A 16,886-nucleotide genomic window follows, 5' to 3' on the forward strand; every position below is an offset into this window, starting at 1 on the left:
AACAGCTACTTCAGTCCAGGCTGGCCATGCACTGCGATCCGGTCCAGAGACACCAGTCGAGGGATCCTGTTCGTGACGCCAAAATTGTGGTGGAAATTTAGTAACGCACAGAGTCAGTTATTTTCTTCTGAGGAGATAAGAGGCTTTAATAATAATATCTTGAAAGAGAGAACAACACAGTACAGAATACAGAGTTGCTCTGACCACTGAAGCAAAAACACACAGTTATATTGCCCGCTCATCACGTCATCTGTCTTTGGTTGATAGTTGATTGTTCTTCTAACTTTCCTCCCCAACCATCAGTTTAGGTTACCCAAAAGGAGTGTATTGCTCCATCACAAGTATGCTTCTTTCACATACAGGGTAATATGAAGAATTTTATGCCTGAAACCTATTTAGACATGCAAAAATATGAAGGACAAAGCAGTTTTAACTTGGTTTGAGTGAAGGAATTCATTTTATATCAAAATCCGGAATTGTGCATTATGGCAGCAGAATTGTAGTCTGAATACCTTTATGCCAAACAGATTTGCTTTGCCAAGGGAAGTTTTATAAATGTTTATTGTTTATGTTTACAATATATAAACTAGCAGAATAATTAATTCATCCTCCTGGTCCCTCCCACCCCGGAGAGGGCAGCCAGAGACTGGCTGCAATAGGCATCCCCGCTACCTGGGACCCAACACAGGGCAGGAGGGCCTGATGTCCACCAGGCTCGGGGCCTGCAGTCACCATATTCCGGGAGCTACTGTACCCCCAGAAGGAACCCATCCCGCCCCACCCCACTCAACCCAACCCCATCCCGGAGGACCTCTACAAAAACAAACAAACAACAACAAAAATCAAACAAACAAACAAACAAATCACCCGGTCACACCAGTCGCAGCAGCGAGACCCACCATCACCCAGGCCCCCCCCAACAGGGGAAAAGCACACCCCCACACAGACCCCCTCCCCCTCACTGCACGCCCCAACACCCTAAAAAAAATAACCACCTGCGGACACCTTGGAGTTCCCAGAGCAACAAGGCCGGCACCAGGATCTGCACCAACCCACGCATATTGTGGCATGTCCAGGGCAACCCAGACCCCCCAGGCACAGGCAGGGCCCCGCCCCGGGCGCAAGGCAGCGGCAAGCCACCAGGTCCAGGCCCAGCTCCACCACCCACGCCAGAGCGGCCCGGTCACCCGGTACAGAGCCAGCAGCCACCACCCCAAGGCCCCTAAGGGACCCCGCCCCACACCGCAAGACAGCCCCACCCGCAAGCCCCCAAAACTGCCCTCCAAGCCCGACACACAGTCCCCCCCAGCAATGACCAACCCGGTCCCCACGACCCGAGAGACCACCAGACGCCCGAAGCCACACAGCCCCCCCCAGCACACACCCAACCGCCCAGAGCGACGGGACAGCAACCCACCACCAACACTATGTGATCAAGCTAATCAGAGGGGACCAGAGAGAATTAAATTCAGCCAATTGATGTTTTGAGGAGGTAGACATTGTTTCCATGCTAATATAATCTAAAAGAAAATTTCTAAACTGGTTAATACACAGATTGTTCTTCGCTTTCCAGTTCATGAGAATAGTTTTCTTTGCTATACATAACACTGTGAGGATCATGTGTGCTAAGCTAAATTCCACGTTGATGTTGTCTAAGTCACCCAGTATGCACAGTGTGGGGCATGCAGGAATGCTACACTTTAGCCATGTTGATAGGTCCGCACAGACTTCAAGCCAGAACTTCTGGACAGGCGCACAAAACCACAAAGCGTGTGCATAATCATCAGGTGTGTTATCTGTGCAATGTGAGCAGATGTTTGAGTGTGTTAGACCCATCCTGAACATCCTTTGTCCTGTATAGTGTGTTCTATGAAGAATTTTGTATTGTATGAGCTGTAAATTAGGATTTTGAGTCATTCTGAAGGTGTTCAAACATATTTGTGGCCAGAAGCTATGACTAGAACTGATGGATAAATCTGCCTCCCATTTTGAGGACGGTAGAGACATTGTGTCATCTATCTTAGACAATAATTTATATATTTTTGATAGTAGTTTTGGGGTGCAGATGCTTAGAAATTCTGCTACCCTAATCGGGAGTTGTAAGTCTGGTTGGTGGAGGATATATTTCTTTGTTATTATAGACTTAAGTTGTTGATATTCTAGGAATTTATTGCTGCCTATCTCATGTTGTGATATGAGCTCATCAAATGAAATAAAATGTCCATTTTGGATTATATGTTCCAGATGTTTGATTCCTTTGATCTTCCACAGAGTAAAGTTTAGCATTTTTTTGTTTTGCAGGATGTCAGGATTGTTCCAGATGGGTGTAAGCTTACACGGGACAAGTGAAGACTTTGTTATTTTAAGAAATTCCCACCAGGCTGTCAGAGAGGTGCTGATGTTAATGCTTTTGAAACATTTGTGATTTTTTACGTTTTGACTAATAAGTGGCAGGTCAGAGATTTCCAGATTATCACACAATGCTTGTTCTATATTTATCCATGTTCATCTATTGGGCTAGGTTTAAACCATTTTGATATATACCGTAACCTATTGGCTAAGGAATAGTGCTGAAAATTAGGTAAATCTAATCCACCACTGTCCTTGGTCTTCTGTAGGGTTTTTAAACTAATACGTGGTGGTTTGTTTTTCCACGGAAATTTGGAGATGCATGAATCTAGTGACTTAAACCAAGTAGCAGGTTGGTTTTATTGGGATCATTGAGAACAAATAGTTAACTTTTGGTAGTATCATCATTTTAATGGTTGTAACTCTCCCCATAAGTGATATAGGTAAGGACTTCCAACGAGAGAGATTGTCCTCTACTGTCTTTAATAATTGCACATAAATTAGCTTTGTTAGCTCTGAGAGCCTGGAGGAAATGTTTATGCCTAAATATCTAATATTTCCTGACTGTAAAGTGATCGCAGGTATATTCTGGACCCTACAGTTAATGGGCAGAACTGTGGTCTTAGACCAATTGATAGAGTAGTCAGAAAGTGCTGAGAATTTATTTATGAGTGTGATCGTGAGTGAGAGACGTCTGTGAGTTCTGAAGGAAAAGTAATACATCATCAGCATAAAGACTTATTTTATGCTCAATATTTTGGGGTTGGATGTCTTTAATATTTCTATCTTGTCTGATAGCAGCTGCTAAAGGTTTGATGAAAATAGCAAAAAGTGAGGGAGAAAGTGAGCAACCCTGTCTTGTACTTCTCTGCAGACTGAAGCTTGGAGAAGTTTGATCATTTGTCCTGACACTTGCATTTGGGGAGTCAGTTATTTTCTTGTGAGGAGATAAGAGACTTTAATAATAATATCTTGCAAGAGAGAACAACACAGTACAGAATACAGAGTTGCTCTGACCACTGAAGCAAAAACACACAGTTATATTGCCCGCTCATCACGTCATCTGTTTTTGGGTATAATTGATTGTTCTTCTAACTTTCCTCCCCAACCATCAGTTGAGGTTACCCAGACACACTCGTAAATACCAGCCTAACCCTGTCCCCCCTAAAGTGCAGCTATCTCATTATAACAAGCCCACCATTGTAAAGAGGAATTTAAGAAAACAGGGCAGGGTGGTACCTTGCAGCTCGGTCATTTGCAGGTTATACACAGTAACACTCAATACAATGCATATAAGAATTATTTTCCATTACATTCCTCCCTTTTGATTATAATAATACCATTATATTAATCAACCCAAAAGAAACAAGGAAAATAATAACTTTATCTGTAAAACATCAGCCTGCATTTGCACACAACGTGAGTTTAAAATGCAGGCATCATAGTAATAAAGGGTCCAATGATAAACAATCAAAACATGAACAATTAAACATGATTATCTTCATCCCTCTCTAAGTCAGCGTCACTAGAGGAAAAATTTTGAAAGCAAAAAAGTTATTTGAGTCATTTGGTCTTTTTCACACTGTTGTTTAGATGGACTACATAAAATGATGTCATCCACATACTGCAAAATAGCAGAGCCTGTGGTTGATTGAAGTTAATCCAGACTAGCTTTGAGAGCAGCATTGTAAATAGTGGGACTTTCACAGTACCCCTGGCATAACCGGGTAAAAGTCCAAGATCTCCCTTCAAACTAAAAAGCAAACCAAAATGGGCTATCAGGGTGCACTGGCGACAAGTCAACCACTGAGAAAAACTGTGCATCTGATGTAATTTGAGACAAAATAGTGTGTGGGTTGGGCACAGTAGGAGCATGTGGCTGAACTGCAGCATTCACCGCTTGGAGGTCCTGTACAAAACGCCATTCATCTGGCTGGCCAGCATCTTTAATCTTTTTAACAGGAAACAATGGAGTAAGCACAGGTGAATTTTCAAAAGGAACAATAACGCCTGTTTTCTGAAAAGATTGAAAAACAGGTTTAATCCCTTTAATTGCTTCAGGCTTAAAAGGGTATTGTTTTTTACATGGACAAAAGTCTGATTTAGGGGTGACAATTACTGGTTCACAGCCTTTTATCAACCCCACATCATATTTGCTCTTAGCCCAAAGATCATTGGGCACTTCAGCCAACATGGGTATCGAAGACAAATCTGTTTCAGATAAAAAACATGCTTCAAAATGTGATTCTGTGGTAGGAATTAAGTCCACAGTTCTTTGACAATGTATTGTACTCAAAAATGTTTTTTTGTATGCTGACAATCGTTCAGAAAACATCAAATTTGGATCAGCAGGTGAAACAGTCCACTCCATTTATTTCTGACATGTAGCAACAAACTCTCCCACACCTTGTCACTGCCAGTGTGTACGTTTGGCCAAGGAAATGTGAGGGCGAGTACCACAAACATTAAAAAAATCGAAGTGCTCTGGAGTGAGCGACACAGCCAATAAAGTAGGCGCACATATTTTTTCACTTCTTCTCATAGTCATTGTCAGGCCCCAAAGAAATGTGTGATGTGCAGTGCAAATCAGTAGGTTGCATGAAATCAGAAAGGGGTGAAACTAACGCTTTTGCTTCTTCCACTAGTTGTTGTGAAAAAGGAGAGCTGGGAAGTTTCCACTCATAAGCATATGTAAGTGCCGATGAATCAAACTGCACTGCTGTGAAAACTTTGTCAGGCTGTAACATAACCTTAACACCCTCTGGTGTAGAAGTTAAAATAATGCCTAATTTACACATGAGATCACAGCCCATCAGGTTAATGGGACACAACTCTGATAACAAAAATGAGTGTTTGAAGGAGAGCTCATCGGGAGTGACAACACGCAATGGGCATTGTCATTTTCTCCTTCACAACCTGGCCTGATGCAGACATACAGTAAACGTGGTTTCCACTTAACTTTGGAGGACAATCAAACTCCCCTGACGTCACTACTGATGAACATAAGTTCCTATATTCTGAGAGAAATATCTTTGCTCTAGGACGGAAATAGCATGCAAAACTTTACTACGTGAATCACAGTAGGCAAGCGTTGCTTCACTACACAGAGCAGGAAAAATGTGTGAGTGTGTTTGTGCTATCACCCATTAGTGGAGGCTCCGCTGCCGCGTGACGTCCAGAACCTGCCTCCCACCCTCAGTCAGCCTTTTGCCCAATTTCATCACTTTTTAGCTGTGGACAGTCCTTCTTCCAGTGTCCAGTCTGGCCACAGTAAAAACAAATATTCGGATCATAGCTCTGGCGTGGCTCCTCTCCCACACGTCCACGTCTTCGACTTCGGCCTCGTCCTCTGTTTACACCAACTGCGTAATACATGGTCATGGTTGCCACATGCAGCTCCTTTTCACACTTGTCCCTTTTGGTTGTCTTACGCGTCTCAACTTGGTTCTGAGCATGGCGAGCATATCGGCGAACGTCAGCCAAACGAGGACCCTCACACCATCCCACGTAAATGTTCTTTACTTCAGTGGCGACATCTATATAATATTGTCTGGGTCCCGTTAAAACATGTATTTTTCCCATCTAATTCCTTGTTTGCTTTAAAACAAGTATTCCCCATTTTCTATCCCTTCAGTAGCCAACCAGTTTGTATGGAGTACACTGGAGCAACTTGACTGATCAGTAAAACACTGCTTTTGTTGTCACCGCAAGGCTTCCCCCGTCGGTTGTTTCACTGAGACACTACTGAGTAACTACAACTCAACACAGTTTATACACATAACATTCATATACATACTAACAAACAAACAAACAATAATTTATCGCAATTTTCTCATCTCTGTTTGAACGTACACCCAGGTAAATATTCCTGTAGTCTTCTCATACCGACTATGGACCCATTCATTGTTTAACTTCACTGTTTTGCAAATCCTAATTGAATATTACACATTGACATTGAACTTTACTGGATAAGCAGGTCTTCATTGCATTCAGCAGCCTATATGTGAGCATCTATGTGTAAGCTGTTCTTCTTTGCATTTATCAGCAGCAAGCAATTCTTCACTGCACATGCATATGTAAATAGTAAAACAATTCCAATGTGTTAGCGAAACCTTCTATATCACAGTGGTTTCTAAGATCTATTTTAAGTTCTTTGCCATCAGTGAGATGACATAGTTTACAAAGTGTGTCAAATTATCACTGAAGATCTTTTCAGGAATTTCAAATCTAGAAATGAGTTATTTTACGCGTGATTTTGCTACTGAGAGTGCATCTGCTTGTGCACATGGAAATATTTCAGACCATTTGGTAAAAACCTCTGTTGTCACTGAGCAGAATCGTTTCCCTTAACATTAATTTAGTTCAATGAAATCTACACAATAATGAAATAATGAAATACAAACAAATATGTTGAAAAAGATACACTGGCTTAGGGAATTATCTTCGTTTTGGTCTTAGATTGCCCTGTGGAATGTATTTTGCACATATTTGACCTGCTAGACAAAACTTTATTCATTTATTTATTCTAAAAAAAAAATTCAATAATTAGTAAAACCATATGCTGTAAAAACCTTGTTCATTATTGCTTCCATCCCTCCTGTTGAGACATGACATGGTCCGTGGCTCAATACTGCAGCATATTTAAACAAATTCTTTGGCAGTATGGTTTTCCTTCCGGTCATTCATACGAGTCTATTGTAGATGGCAATTGAATAACATCTAATAATGCTAAAATATTTGTAGTTTATACATTTAGCTGTGGATGTCAACATACCTGTTTTTCCAATGCTGTGTTAACACATGTACAGTTGAGAAGGCATACTGACTGTCAGTGTAAACGTTAACAACCTTTTTGTTATTTAATTTACAAGCTTCAGTTAAAGCTACCAATTCGACTGCTTGAACAGAGTAATTTTTTGGTAGTTGGTGTTTTAAGAAAACTTCAGTTTCTGTTACTACTGCAAATCCTGTAGCATTTGTGCCATCAGGGTTTTTTGCTTGACCTGTTGAATAAATATAGTTATTTCTGCATTTTCATAACGTATATCAGTTAAGTCTGGCCTGGGTAAAACACTGATGGTTATTTCTGACATGCAATCATGAGGCTTTCCATCTGTGGGGTAGGTAGCAGTGTGGATGGATTAAGTGTAGCACATCTCTCGACAACAAGGTGTGGCTGTGAAAGAAGAACTGTTATGTAGGAGAGATGTCTGGTAAAGATATTTTGTTAAGTAACCATATCACAGCCACTGCATGAGGTACCTTAAGTGTTAATGGGTGAAATAACACCATTATTGTTGATGCCTGCACTGCCAATGGCTTCTGGCCATTGATTCAAAAGTACGATCTCGTCCCTGTTTCCCCCTTTCAGTGGACACTTGCCCCTAATTACCGCAATTCAGCAGGGGGTCTTTCATTAGGAGTACTGGACTCCCCCGTGCACGGTTTCAGCTCCGACCCTGGAAAGCGGAAAAAACGTTGAGATCTGGTTTGAGGACCCAATTGTTGAGAAAAGTCTCTCAATGAGACTCAGAGTTGCTGGAGTCAGTTAATGCAAATGTTTAATCTTGCAGCAAGTTCAAGAATGTGTGTGTGAATGGGTGTATGTGTGCGAACGTGTGTGAGTTTGTGTATGTGAGAGTTTAATGAACCTGTTATCCACAGGCAGGTCTTAACTAGTATGGCACAGGTCCAGCCTGTCTCATCTTTTTTGGAAGGTCCAGCGCTCGGCCGTAACCCTTCTGTCTGTTTGGACTCTCACATACATTCGGTTAATCATAGAAAAACGAGAACAAAACTTTTTAGCCCCTTAAATTCATAAAACAGACATGGTGCAGTTATTTCCATTCTAGAAAATAAGAGTAATCACCACCATTCCTATAAATTCTGGATATTCTAACAATCTGAATCTTTTTTAAATGTTCGATGAAGCCCTTTGCTGTTCTGTTTAGAGACTCAGCTGATCATAAACCAAGTTTTGCTCTTGAACCAAGCTTCTAAACTCTTCACCTTTTTCATTTCTCAGTTAGTATTCACTTTAAAACTGATTAAAAGAAAAATTAAATGAATGCCTATCAACAAATGTGGGATCTAAACTCTAGTGCTTTCTCTAAAATAATTTCCTTTCTCAATTCAGAAATGTGTGTGTGTAAGTCACAACACCCGTGACACCAAAACAGCTTTCTTTTCTCTCTTTTCTCTACACTGTGCACTGTGAGCACACACACCAAATCAGAAAGGCTTTTTTCTCTCTTTTCTACATTATGGACTGTGGGGACACAAAACCGCTCTCTCTCTTTTTTTTTTTGATTGTGTGCCAGGGCGTTGTCTCACGTATTAGATTATGCTTAAGATACGAATGGGTTTATCAGTCACATCAGAATCCATACATACTGATCCTCCCGTAATAAAATGGTCGGATCTTATCAAACACACTTTGTTTCTTGTGACAAGTCAGCGAAACAGCGTATACACGTCAAGACACTGAATCAAGTTTGCCACAAGAACTCATAAGTTTGGCAGTATTGCTCTGCCGTCAGCAATCATACACCCATTTTATTTTCATGAGACATGTGCAGGCACCTGTTCATCTACTGTTCTATCACTATGAATTAGTTTATCTATTATCAATAAGGATACTTCTACAACTACTATCAAAGTATGTCCGGACTTCTTATGTTGTCAGTTGCTATATATGAATAAGTGGGTTGCTACTGAAAAGCATTAAGCATGTCACACAGCCCAAACATATAACATTTCAGGACACTTACACAACACATTCAAATCAAACAGTCAGACAACATACAAGAACATATACCCCAGCCGGCATTGCTCCCTGCCTATTTTCCTACAACTCACTATGTGTGCGCACACCTTTATTCACAAACTCTTCAACTTATACTCTTTTACCGAAGCTGCTACAGCTCGATTGGCCAAATACCCTTAGATCCTATTTCGGTGAATTTGACATCTGCCTTGTATGTAACAGATTAGCGGTTTAGCAGTTTTAATTTAGTTTGAGTGAAGGAATTCATTTTATAGCAAAATCCGAAATCGTGAAGAACTCATGAAAGTAAGCTTATTCTCGGATTCCTGAAACTTTAGATTTGCTCTTTCTTTTACTGCAAAGTACAACGTTGAGCAGCACTAATGAGTTGTTTCTATTTTTGGCAGGCTTTACCTTTGCGGATGAAGCCCTTTCTGTCTGTGCAAAAGAAATCTTGTTACTGTGCAGAGTGACTTCTCTGACTAGAGTCGCCTTACTTGTTGCGACTGTGCCGATGTTCGAAGCTGGAGTGCAAAGTTGTTGCTTGAATGGTGCTCGCTGGAGCGTGTGGTAGTGTAAAGTTATACCATTTAAAAGGGCTGAAGAGTGCTCAGTGCAGCGGGTGGGCGGAGGTGCAAAGTGACACTATGGCCATAAAAAGAACACCGCTACAAGTGCGCATTGTGCCAGGAAGGGCCCTCGGACGTGAACCAGTGGACAGTTATCGCTTCTCGGCCTTTTGGCTAAGATCAAGTGTAGTATCTGTTCTTATCAGTTTAATGTCTGATATGTCCTCTATGCGAGACTACATATTAAATGGATTTTTATCAATAGGAGTTGAAAAAGGAGCTTGCTCCGTTCACTCCAAGCATCGACCCGGTACTGCAGTGCCGCTGGGAACGGTGCGCTCTCCTCTGCTCTTGTGAAAAAGCAAACAGCGGTGCAGGATGGAAGTTTCAGGGAGCCTAAGATGAAACTTTCTTTTAATCTGCTGATAAAAGAGAGTGAATGCGAAGCAGACTTTAACACGGCTCTGGGAGCGAGCCGAGTGCGGGCTAACCGGGAGAATTGCTTGAAAGAAACGCGACACCGAATGAGCAGTCAGATCAAAGCCTCAATACGGTGTTCCCGTGTTGTTTGTGGCTGCCTTGTCTTTTGCACAGAGTAAAAGACAAGGCAGCCATCGAATAGGGCCCGATTGTTCCTACTTGGTCAGCCGAGGAGCAAGGGGGGGGAGCAAGCGTCTCAACCAAGCAAAGCTCACCATGGGGAAGGTGGCTATGCCAACTAGCCTGATGCCCTGCTCCCGCAGTGATGGATAATCATACACTGGTTTCTCTTCATAATGTACAAGTCTTTCGCCTTTTACTAAAGACTTCCGTGGAGAGCAGCACTAATGAATTGTTTCTATTTTTGGCAGGCTTTACCTTTGCGGGTGAAGCCCTTTCTGTCTGTGCAAAAGAAATCTTGTTACTGTGCAGAGTGACTTCTCTGAGTAGAGTCGCCTTACTTGTTGCGACTGTGCCGATGTTGCTTGAATGGTGCTCGCTGGAGCGTGCGGTAGTGTAAAGTTATACCATTTAAAAGGGTTGAAGAGTGCTCAGTGCAGCGGGTGGGCGGAGGTGCAAAGTGACACTATGGCCATAAAACGAACACCGCTACAAGTGCGCATTGTGCCAGGAAGGGCCCTCGGACGTGAACCAGTGGACAGTTATCGCTTCTCGGCCTTTTGGCTAAGATCAAGTGTAGTATCTGTACTTATCAGTTTAATATGTGATATGTCTATGCAAGGACTACATATTAAATGGATTTTTATCAATAGGAGTTGAAAAAGGAGCTTGCTCCGTTCACTCCAAGCATCGACCCGGTACTGCAGTGCCGCTGGGAACGGTGCGCTCTCCTCTGCTCTTGTGAAAAAGCAAACAGCGGTGCAGGATGGAAGTTTCTTTAATCTGCTGAGAAAAGAGAGTGAATGCGAAGCAGACTTTAACACGGCTCTGGGAGCGAGCCGAGTGCGGGCTAACCAGGAGAATTGCTTGAAAGAAACGCGACACCGAATGAGCGGTCAGAACAAAGCCTCAATACGGTGTTCCTGTGGTGTTTTTATAAAATGCGGTGTAAAAAAAGGTGTGAATGCCCCATAGAAAACTAAAAGGTGGAGCGGAAGTGTTCGGCTGCAAGAAGGTGTGAATGTCCGACTATATTTGGTGAAAAGCAGGTGAAGCAAGGTCTGAATGCCCAACCTTACATCATCAAAAGCGAGATCAGAGGTTTTTGGCTGCAAGAAGGCCATAGTTTGCCAAAAGCGGGTAAGGTGCGAATGATCGGCTAAATATCAACAAAAGTGGGGGCGGAGGTCTTCGGATGCAAGTGGGTGTGAATATCCCACCATACAAGTATGGTGGAGAGGAAGCTGTGAATGGCCGACCATAGTTTGCAAAAAGCGGGTGAGAAAAGGTGCGAATGTCCAACCATACATGATCAAAACAGGGAGCGAATGGAAAGCTATAGGCCGATCACGTTGCTCTGTGTGGACTACAAAATTGTGGCTCGAGTCCTAGTTGGTCGTCTTCGGAAGGCTCTACCTCATGTAATCCATGAGGATCAGACGTGTGGGGTGGAGGGAAGGCTAATACAGTGGAATCTGGGATTGGTGAGGGACTGTATTCATTGGGTGGAGGAGCGGGGGATCAATATGAGTTTGGTGGGGTTAGATATGGAGAAAGCGTTTGACAGGGTGAACCACAGGTTTCTTTTTGCAGTTTTGGAGAGGATGGGATTTGGGCCCCGTTTTATAGAGTGGTTGGAGATCATGTACAAGGGGGTGGGGAGCAGAGTTATGGTGAACGGGCACTTGGGTACAGTGGTGGCACAGAGAACTGGGGTGAGGCAGGGATGCCCACTCTCCCCGCTGCTCTTTGTGGCTTACATGGAGCCGCTGGGTTCGGTGGTGCGGGGGGACCCGGGTGTGGTGGGTCTGCACCTTCCTGGAGCAGGTCCGGACAAGTTGACAGTGATGCAGTATGCGGATGACATGACCTTTTTTTTGACAACAGAGAGGTCGGTCACACGGCTGTTGGAAGTGGTGGAGAGTTTTTCAATAGTGTCGGGGGCCAAGGTGAACTTAGGGAAGTCCACCATTAAGTTTTTTGGACCATGGGCTGGTAGGGTGGGAGGCCTAGCTGGTCTGCCCCAGTGCCAGGGCCCAGTGAGAGTCCTGGGGGTAGAGTTTCAGGGAGAAGGGAGTGCAGAATTAAATTGGGGAAGGCGTCTGGCTGCAGCCCGTTCGCGGATGGGGCTGTGGAAATCCCGGCAACTTTCCTTAAGTGGTAGAGTGCTGGTTTTGAAGGCTGATATTTTGCCATTTTTGGTATACCTAGCGTATGTTTTTCCTTTACCTCCTCAATATAGGAGAAGTTTCATGAGAGATGTTTTTTCCTTTGTATGGGGGGGGTATGAATATGTGAGAAGGGAGTGGATGTACCAGGAAGTTCGGATGGGAGGGAGGGGTGTGCCGGACATCCCACTTAAGTTGGATGTGGTTTTCTTTTCCTTTTTGTGCAGGTCTGTGCAACAGACAAGTGGCCATCATTTTCAGGCACTTTTGCTGTTTTGGTTGTCATTCCCCTTCAGGAGATTGGTGTCCTGGGACAATAGAAGGCCAAAGGGGGATGTCTTACCCCCGTATTATAGGCAGGTGGTATGCTGGGGGAAAAAGCACCCAGAGTGTCAGGAGGGGGACCTGTGCTTCAGTCACCGGCGCCTGTACAGGGCTCTGGTGGAAAAAAGGGGGCTGGTGGGGGTGTATGGGGTGGGGCAACAAGGGTGGGTTTTCACACAGCAGAAAGGTCTCACAAACAGGGCGAGGGATATAAATTGGCTCGCCTTACACAGGAGGTTGCCAGTCAGGGAAGTTTTAAATAGACACGGGTTGACACGGGGGAGTTTGTGCCCAAGGGAGGGGTGTGGGGCTGATGAGACAATTGAGCATGTGTTTTGGGAATGTGGGTTTGCAACAAAAGTGTGGGTTGAGTTGGTTCTTTTTTTTCCAAGATTGGGGTCTTTAAAGTATGACATGATAATGCTGGGCTTGGGTTTAAGGGGGAAAGGTAGGGAGGGTTTTCTGTTATGGTTGGTTCTGTCTATGGGAAAGGTGGCGCTGTGGGATGCAAGGACGGCGTTGATTAAAAACAATGTGGACTGGCAGGTGGGAAGGGTGGTGGCAAGGGTGAGGGCAGAGATTGGATGCATGAGAAGAATGGAGGAGGAAAAGTACGGGTATCACGCTGCAAGAGAGCGATGGAAGACTTTATTTTCATGAGCGGGTAGTGTTTCTTTGTGGTTGTTTCTTATGTTTGTATGGTTTTTGTGTCGGACATGTAAAGCATTACTTTGACTGTTTTGTCATGTTGTTCTAAATGTTTCTTGGAAGTTTTGTAATAAAAAAAAAAAAAAAAAAAAAAAAAAAAAAAAAAAAAATCTGTACTTATCAGTTTAATATGTGATATGTCTATGCAAGGACTACATATTAAATGGATTTTTATCAATAGGAGTTGAAAAAGGAGCTTGCTCCGTTCACTCCAAGCATCGACCCGGTACTGCAGTGCCGCTGGGAACGGTGCGCTCTCCTCTGCTCTTGTGAAAAAGCAAACAGCGGTGCAGGATGGAAGTTTCTTTAATCTGCTGAGAAAAGAGAGTGAATGCGAAGCAGACTTTAACACGGCTCTGGGAGCGAGCCGAGTGCGGGCTAACCAGGAGAAGTGGTTTAGAATTTCCAACCATTATCTATAAAATGCGGTGAAAAAAAAGGTGTGATAGAACACTAAAAGGTGGAGCGGAAGTGTTCGGCTGCAAGAAGGTGTGAATGTCCGACTATATTTAGTGAAAAGCAGGTGAAGCAAGGTCTGCATGCCCAACCTTACATCATGAAAAGCGAGATCAGAGGTGTTTGGCTGAGAGAAGGCCACAGTTTGCGATGCAATAATTAAAGGCCTCATGCCAGATGTCGCCACTGAAGTAAAGAACATTTACGTGGGATGGTATGAGGGTCCTCGTTTGGCTGACGTTCGCCGATATGCTCGCCATGCTCAGAACCAAGTTGAGACGCGTAAGACAACCAAAAGGGACAAGTGTGAAAAGGAGCTGCATTTGGCAGCCATGACCATGTATTACGCAGTTGGTGTAAACAGAGCACGAGGCCGAAGTCGAAGACGTGGACGTGTGAGAGAGGAGGTCGAAATGGGCCACGCCAGAGCTATGATCCGAATATTTGTTTTTACTGTGGCCAGACTGGACACTGGAAGAAGGACTGTCCACAGCTGAAAAGTGATGAAATTTGGCCAAAGGCTGACTGAGGGTGGGAGGCAGGTTCTGGACGTCACGCGGCAGCGGAGCCTCCACTAATGGGTGATAGCACAAACACACTCACACATTTTTCCTGCTCTGTGTAGTGAAGAAACGCTTGCCGACTGTGATTCACGTAGTAAAGTTTTGCATGCTATTTCCGTCCTAGAGCAAAGATATTTCTCTCAGAATATAGGAACTTATGTTCATCAGTAGTGACGTCAGGGGAGTTTGATTGTCCTCCAAAGTTAAGTGGAAACCACGTTTACTCTATGTCTGCATCAGGCCAGGTTGTGAAGGAGAAAATGACATCGCCCATTGCGTGTGTCACTCCCGATGGGCTCTCCTTCAAACACTCATTTTTGTTATCAGAGTTGTGTCCCATTAACCTAATGGGCTGTGATCTCATGTGTAAATTAGGCATTATTTTAACTTCTACACCAGAGGGTATTAACGTTATGTTACAGCCTGACAAAGTTTTCACAGCAGTGCAGTTTGATTCATCTGCACTTACATATGCTTATGAGTGGAAACTTCCCAGCTCTCCTTTTTCACAACAACTAGTGGAAGAAGCAAAAGCGTTAGTTTCACCCCTTTCTGATTTCATGCAACCTGCTGATTTGCACTGCACATCACACATTTCTTTGGGGCCTGACAATGACTATGAGAAGAAGTGAAAAAATATGTGCGCCTACTTTATTGGCTGTGTCGCTCACTCCAGAGCAATTCGATTTTTTTAATGTTTGTGGTACTCGCCCTCACATTTCCTTGGCCAAACCTACACACTGGCATTGACAAGGTGTGGGAGAGTTTGTTGCTACATGTCAGAAAGAAACGGATTGGACCGTTTCACCTGCTGATCCAAATTTGATGTTTTCTGAACGATTGTCAGCATACAAAAAAATATTTTTGAGTACAATGCATTGTCAAAGAACTGTGGAATTAATTCCTACCACAGAATCACATTTTGAAGCATGTTTTTAATCTGAAACAGATTTGTCTTCGATACCCATGTTGGCTGAAGTGCCCAATGATCTTTGGGCTAAGAGCAAATATGATGTGGGGTTGATAAAAGGCTGTGAACCAGTAATTGTCACCCCTAAATCAGACTTTTGTCCATGTAAAAAACAATACCCTTTTAAGCCTGAAGCAATTAAAGGGATTAAACCTGTTTTTCAATCTTTTCAGAAAACAGGCGTTATTGTTCCTTTTGAAAATTCACCTGTGCTTACTCCATTGTTTCCTGTTAAAAAGATTAAAGATGCTGGCCAGCCAGATGAATGGCGTTTTGTACAGGACCTCCAAGCGGTGAATGCTGCAGTTCAGCCACATGCTCCTACTGTGCCCAACCCACACACTATTTTGTCTCAAATTACATCAGATGCACAGTTTTTCTCAGTGGTTGACTTGTCGCCAGTGCACCCTGATAGCCCATTTTGGTTTGCTTTTTAGTTTGAAGGGAGATCTTGGACTTTTACCCGGTTATGCCAGGGGTACTGTGAAAGTCCCACTATTTACAATGCTGCCCTCAAAGCTAGTCTGGATTAACTTCAATCAACCACAGGCTCCGCTCTTTTGCAGTATGTGGATGACATCCTTTTATGTAGTCCATCTAAACAACAGTGTGAAAAAGACAGTGAATCTGTTGAAACATCTTCCTTCTTATGGCCATAAAGCCAGCCTTTCTAATTTACAGTTTGTACAGGACGAAGTCACCTTTTTGGGTCATGTGATTTCTAAGGATGGGCGCTCACTTTCTCCTAAACGTGTTGCTGCAGTTCAGATCATTCCTAAACCGGTTACTAAAAAACAGCTTATGTCATTCTTAGGTATAACATCTTACTGCAGGAACTTTATTCCTAACTACTCTTTTCTCGAAGCTCTCTTAGGTGCTCTTATCCATGGTAAAGGCCTCCAGTCAGCTGATCGTGTTCCATGGACTCCTGAGGCTGAATCAGCCTTTAGTCAGCTTAAGCTGGCTCTTCAAACAGCACCAACACTTGGCATTCCAGATCCTCATAAACCTTTCATACAGGCAGTTGATGAGAAGCATGGTTGTATGACATCTGTTCTTATGCAGGAACATGGGGCAGGCAAAGGCCAGTGGCTCATTTCTCAGCAAAACTGGACTCTGTGGCTGCAGGCCTGCCTGGTTGTCTTCGTGCTGTTGCAGCTGCAGAGAAAGCTGTCCTGGCCTCCCAAGATATTGTGGGCTACGCTAATTTGACTGTTTTGGTTCCTCATGCTGTTGCCATTATTCTTCTCGAGCAGAAAACTTCACATCTTTCAACTGCTCGTTGGCTCAGATACACCTCTGTGATATGCCAAATGTCACTGTTAAACGTTGTACTGTTCTGAATCCTGCTACTTTGCTTCCAACTCCTGAGGATGGGGAGCCTCATGACTGTGAAGCTGTTTTGGAACAAGT

General features: G+C 43.5%; 3 non-coding genes and 1 pseudogene across 3 annotated transcripts; all 4 read left to right on the forward strand.

Annotated features, from left to right (window-relative positions):
* The first annotated feature begins 9,838 nt into the window (after nucleotides 1-9,838).
* Nucleotides 9,839-10,028, forward strand: LOC140286379 (U2 spliceosomal RNA). The gene has a single exon (XR_011911206.1). It is a non-coding gene; the product is annotated as a U2 spliceosomal RNA (small nuclear RNA).
* Nucleotides 10,029-10,439: 411 nt separating this feature from the next.
* On the forward strand, nucleotides 10,440-10,553 carry LOC140286393 (U5 spliceosomal RNA). Its single transcript, XR_011911212.1, has one exon. It is a non-coding gene; the product is annotated as a U5 spliceosomal RNA (small nuclear RNA).
* Nucleotides 10,554-10,828: 275 nt separating this feature from the next.
* Nucleotides 10,829-11,016, forward strand: LOC140286380 (U2 spliceosomal RNA). The gene has a single exon (XR_011911207.1). It is a non-coding gene; the product is annotated as a U2 spliceosomal RNA (small nuclear RNA).
* Nucleotides 11,017-13,533: 2,517 nt separating this feature from the next.
* Nucleotides 13,534-13,744, forward strand: LOC140286388 (U2 spliceosomal RNA; annotated as a pseudogene).
* The last annotated feature ends 3,142 nt before the right edge of the window (nucleotides 13,745-16,886 follow it).

Source organism: Leuresthes tenuis, unplaced genomic scaffold (genome assembly GCF_036924035.1).
Source record: "Leuresthes tenuis unplaced genomic scaffold, fLeuTen1.0.hap1 SCAF_89, whole genome shotgun sequence".
NCBI classification, from domain to species: Eukaryota; Metazoa; Chordata; class Actinopteri; order Atheriniformes; family Atherinopsidae; genus Leuresthes; species Leuresthes tenuis.